This window comes from Crocodylus siamensis, chromosome 6 (assembly GCF_052110815.1).
Source record: "Crocodylus siamensis isolate JL-2025a chromosome 6, ASM5211081v1, whole genome shotgun sequence".
NCBI lineage: Eukaryota > Metazoa > Chordata > Crocodylia > Crocodylidae > Crocodylus > Crocodylus siamensis.
This window is the reverse complement of record NC_143400.1, coordinates 78,950,532-78,956,514: the sequence shown is the minus strand read 5'-3', so window position 1 is coordinate 78,956,514 and position 5,983 is coordinate 78,950,532. Positions and strand designations below refer to the sequence as shown.

The window sequence follows — 5,983 nt, the reverse complement described above, 5'->3', positions numbered from 1 at the left end:
CTTTTTCATATAAGCTTCGTAAAGTATTCATGTCCTCCACAGTAACTTCCTCTTTTTATCAATCTGTCCAGAACACTGACAGTAATTAGCTTGATATAATATTAGTTATTGGAGTAAATCATAACCATAGTTTAGAAAAAGAAACAAAAATCCTCCTCCTCCACCCCCATTTTGCCCCCTCCCCAAACACATTAAAGGTTTAAAAGTCCACTTACCAGTGACTCAGACTCCCTTTAAGGCTCACAGGCTTTGGCTAGTAATTTCAAGTTGGCGTTCAGTTTTAGCTTTTCATACAGACCGCACAAGTCTGGTGTTCCCTCTAAACACATACAGTGCTAACATCTTAGAAGATCCCAGCTTACTAGTTAGGGTAGCAATCTGTAACAAATGAGCATAAAACAATCCATACAAAAATTGGGCTACCCAAGTTATAAAAGTTTCTACTATTGAAGGAAATGAATCACTGAGGCTGTATTAATCTTTATAAAAATCCCTGTATTCTCCTTTCTTTTAAAGACTGAGCCAATTTCTTTCCCAACAGTGAAGGTATTTACCATTCCATGGGTTTAAGGAGGGAAAAATCTGGCCCAGTTTGCTTTGCTGTCATCCAAATGAGAGGGAAAAAAAATCCTGGTAATTTAGAGGAAAATTATACATTGAACCTGGGATGATTTTGTATAGCTCCATGGATCTACATCAGCAAAACCATGCAGTATACATCAGCTGAACTGGCTACTGTACATATGGCTAGGCCAATCGCACGCTCACACATATGCATGTATGTGTGTTCGTGCGTGCATGTATGTATGTGTCATGCCCTGACCCTGCACTTTAAAATGGGAGTCTTTTGAAACCCCATTTTGCCTGGCACATGCAGGTAACAGTAAGTACTAGCAGGATCTGGGTCTTTATACTTCCATAATTTGAAAGATACCCAAAGCAATATTTAAAACAATGTAGCCTGAGGCCACACCAAGTTTTTGCCTTACCAATTCCTCGGTATTCAGTACTGTTTCCTGCTAAATGCAGCGGGGGACAAAAGAAAACTAAGTACATAAAGAGGAGATATTAGATCAAGAAGCAGCAAAGGAACAAACCAAAGAGCAAAGAGTATCATTATGGTCAGAATGATAGCTGGGTAATAGTACAGAGTTCCAAATGTACTGATTCCTCAATTACATGTTGGTTAAATGTATTTAGCTTACGTGTCTAAAGCAGATTTGGGCTACTAGCTCTCACTTATAAAGAGACATGGAAAAAGAGGTACAAGTTTGCTTCAGAAATTACTTACTTTGATTTAAAATTATTCATTTCAACCATGTTTCAGCCTTCTTTGCTCACCTTTGTATATGTTCAAACGTTCAGACAACCGAATGCCCAAGTCTACTTTGTGTTTTATTCATATGATATTTGAAACAGAAACTCAATCATATGTGCTCAGTCAGATACTGCACAGTTAATATATCTATAAATAAAAGGCAGGTCTTGAATATCAAATATTTGCAGAGAACTAGGCCTGATTTATGCAGTCTTAAAAATTTAACTAAAAGCCATAAATTATAGCTACATTTGAGGAAACTGAGAATGTTGTCTTAACAGAAAGGAAGAAAGGTTGATCAAATAATTTATTCTTTGTGAATTATTGATAAAGTTATGCTCTTAACCCCAAAAAAACAAGCTTTATTGATTTTATTTCATATATTAGATTGTGGCATGAGAATATATTAAAAAATACGTTCTATGAGCTCAGTGGTACAGAATCTACCTATTAAGTTACACTTAACTAAGCAGAAGGCAGAGCAGGTTGACATCTAAGTGGCATGCTTTAATTGTCTGATAGGAGAGATGGAAGAGAGAATTTGTTCAGAAACCTGTGGGCAGAAACCTTAGGGCAAGCCCATACACAAAAACACCTCATATGGCCCCTGGAGCATTTAAGACCTGCCTCTCCTGCACCCTCCCCCCCACCCTTACCCTTCACAGGGTCTCCCTGGATCTGCTCATGGGTTGGGGAGCATCTCCTTCACCCAGCAGGAGCCCAGCTGACTTCTCATTCCCAGCACAAATGCAGAAAGAGATGACCGCCCCTGGTAGCAGCTCTCCAGCTGCCCTTACTGGCAGGGAAGCACTGGCAGGCCATGTTCCCAAGATGCTTTTTCCCCCGCCTCTTGATAGCTTGCCCCTTAAACATGAATGACATAATATGACAGTTTCTATCGAATGCTATTGTCTGTTGTGTGATGGAAGTAACGTCTGCCAGGGGCCTCAGAGACCAAGTGACTGCTTAGAGACTAACATGGCCAACTACTTCTCTTTTTCTTTAACTAGTATGTAAAGCAGAGAAGGGTGCCATTAAAATGTAAAGGTCAGATGCAGTGCTGGCATAAATTACCTTTGCTCTATTAGTTTCAACGGAGAAAAAAATAATTTACTCCTGATCTTGAACTGGCAACAAAAGGAAGTTTGTACATTATTTGTTACTCTAAGTATAAAGAAATTCCAATACAAATTATTTGAGTATGTATGTAGTTTGATGTTTGAATGGCCAAAGCGAAAGATAGCAAGGTCAAGTATTTCTTGCATATCAGAGAGACTGAGATGAAGTCAGAAGAATGATAAAACCCAAAAGAGTTCTTTCTTAGGAATACTTAAAAAATGTGAGAACTCTTGACTTTACATCCAGAGGTAAAAGACAGTAAAAAGAAACGTACTAAATGTTTTGTCTGACACTCCACTAATTAGTGGAAAGCAATCATATTTATAGTTGTGTGGTTATTTACTGTTATTGTTGTTTTTTGTCCCAAAACTTAGATCATCACAAAGAAAATCTTGTGATCCAAAGTAGACGTCGGCTTCTTTTGTGAGGCAGAGTGCAAAATGAGTTTTAAGACCTTGAAGTAAAACAGCTAAAGATTTCCCTGGGGCTCTTAGGTCCATTAATCTCCTTGTCATTCGCATCCAACTCTTTCATATCTTCCTCAGACCTTGTGACAATGGAACCCTTGAAAGCTACAGAGGTGCCATAGTTAAAATTGCAAGGACAGAGCCAAGCTTCTGCCTCCTGCAAATCATACCTGAGAGAAGCATTTTTTTTCCTTCTATGTTAAAATATAATATAATACCTCAATATCATACAAGTAAACCAGGATTTCCACTTCTGTGGCTGTTCTTTAATAGGTAGGAATCACAAAGCAAAATCACATGCTAAACCCTTACATAACCCTACATGTAAAGTTATTTGAAAGTAGCTAGTCAGAAACAGTGTCATGTTTCAATTTAGCAGATTAAGGTTGAACAGGAATAAAGACCTCTTACGTCAAAATAAGACTGTCCACACACTTAGCTACTCAAGAACTGCTATTCTTCTTCAAGTGCACAGTCCACTTTAATCTGAAAGAGCTTTAAAGTGTATACAAGCTGGAAGACTTTACAAAGAAGCGCTGAAAACAGGCAGTTCACAGTGAGTTTTCTCCCTGCATGATGCTAACACTGAATGCTTGCACATCACAAAGCTTTTACCTTTCTTCCATGCTTACTCTGTTGGAGTGTCTGGATAAATAATATAGCAGCTGGGTTTTACAAAAGTCTTACTACAGAGGGAGAAATGGGGAGATATTTGGTGAAATGTTCTTTTCTTATTGATTTTTCTTAAGAACTCTTTTTCTTAAAATGCTTAAAACTAGATGTTTAAGAGACATATAAGAGAAAATGTGATTGTTTCTAATAGTATTTTTGTAAAATAAAAATGTAAGGGTGAAATCCTGCAGTCCTTTTTCAGGCAAAGCTCCAAATTGAATAGGATGGATTTAAAGGGCTAGATGTTTATTTGGGCATTGACTCTGTTACTTTGTAAAATTATGGAGGATTTAAAAATGAAACTTTTTTCCACAAGTGGGCAACTGTTCAGTGGGAAACTACTTATTGGAGAACTGCTGAACATTGAAGTTGCACTGGAAAGACTACCTGATCAGCTGTAAGTATCCATTGTAAAAAATATACAAAGTCTACATCACTCTGCATTATTTTTTTTATATCAGATAACATTTGTTAAAATAGATTCACATTTCTCAAAGTAGACTTACATTTCTTGGAAGGAAACTGTTTTAGTGAACAGCATCTCAACCAAACATTATTTCAAATATATTGTTTCAGAGTGCAGAAGTTTCAAGGTCATGGATGTTTTCATATTCCAGCTATTGTACATAAGTTGTCCCTTGCATTGCATTTGATAGCTGAATACCTTGATTTTAACAAGACGTTTGATATGATCTCCTACAAGATTCTCGCATGCAGGCTAAGGAAGTATGGGCTGAATGAATGGACTGCAAGGTGGACAGAAAACTGGTTGAAGCATTGGGCTCAGAGAGTAATAATCAATGGCTCCATGTCCAGTTGGCAGCTGGTATCAAGGGGAGTGCCCCAGGGGTCAGTCCTGGGGCCATTTTTGTTTAGTGTCTTCATCAACAACCTGGAAGATGACATAGGAGTGCACCCTCAGCAAGTTTGCAAATGACACCAAGCTGGGAGGCATAGTAGATGCACTGGAACGTAGGGCTAGGATAAAGGGTGACCTAGACAAATTGCAGGATTGGCCCGAAAGGAATCTCATGAGGTTCAGCAAGGACAAGTACAACATCCTGCACTTAGGACAAAACAATCCCATGCACCACTACTGAAAGGATGTGGGCAAATTGGAGAGAGTCCAGGGGAAGGCAACAAAAACAGTGAGGGGGCTAGGGGACATGATTTATGAGGAAAGACTGAGGGAACTAAGTGTATTTAGTTCAGAGAAGAGGCGACTGAGAGGGGACTTAATAGCAGCCTTCAACTACCTGAAGAGGGGTTTCAAAAGAGGATGGAGCTCGACTTTCTTAGTGGCGGCAGATGACAGAACAAGGAGCAATGGTCTCAAGTTACAGCAAGGAAAGTTTAGGTTAGATATTAGGAATAATTTTCTCAGTAGGCAGGTAGTAAAACCCTGGACCAGGTTACCCAGAGAGGCTGTGGACTCTCCATCCTTGGAGGTGTTTAAAACCTGGTTACACAAAGTTTTGGCTGGGATAATCTAGTTGGGGATGGTCCTGCTTTGAGCTAGGGGGCTGGACAGACCTGCTGAGGTCCCTACGATTCTAGTGATATTTAATTTGCGTGATCCCCACTTCCAAAAGTTCTTATTGAGAGGTAACTGCATGTGTATTTGGAGCTGATGTGGGAACCCCAAAATTATATCTGACATTTCAACTATGCCTACTAATCAAATTTTACAATAACGGATATACAGAAATCTATTTTCCCACGTGCCTCTCAAGTTTTTGCATACAACATCCCCTTCCTCAGGTCTGCATGTTCACAATGAAGATATAGGTAAGTTCAGTTATGAAGACAGCACTGCTATCAAGGTAAGGCTTGTAATATTCCTACTGTATGGTGAAGTCTACTTATACAGTGAATCTGATTCTGTCAGGTTACCTACACGTATTTCCAAGAGCCTCAAGCTTATAAAGAAGAGACAAATTGCAAATAAGCAGACCAGTTTTAAAGCCATAATTAGTTTGGGAACTTGGTTTGCCTATAATGAGACTCTTACAATCCAACTACATAAGATTACTGAAGAACTGGGCATGGATGAGTATTTTAAGATTAGCTGTCATTTTCTGTGTACGCTGCTAGGATGTGAGATCATTATCTGCAGCGACAGAATAGAAATGTAAACAGCATATAAATTCTACTTAGCTCACTCTGCACAGGATCCAATTCACACAAAGCTAGTAAACAATTTGCAAATATTCCTCACCAAGCTAGCTCCATTCAAAATAGTTTGGCATTATTTCAGAGCTCTTGGCAGAAATTGGTTAGTACTGCATTTGTGTTAGTTATGTATAGATATTAAAGACTATTTCTTTCTTTTCTTTTGGAAATTAGGTCAAAAGTTAGCATGCAGAACCCACTAGGGGAAGCTTTAATTTTGTCACTTCTGCTGAAG

At 38.7% G+C, this 5,983-nt stretch overlaps 1 long non-coding RNA gene across 1 annotated transcript; it reads left to right on the top strand.

Annotated features, from left to right (window-relative positions):
- The first annotated feature begins 3,347 nt into the window (after positions 1–3,347).
- Positions 3,348–5,509, top strand: LOC149863055 (uncharacterized). Its single transcript, XR_016443112.1, has 3 exons — positions 3,348–3,460; positions 3,893–3,973; positions 5,338–5,509. It is a non-coding gene; the product is annotated as an uncharacterized LOC149863055 (long non-coding RNA).
- Positions 5,510–5,983: the final 474 nt, after the last annotated feature.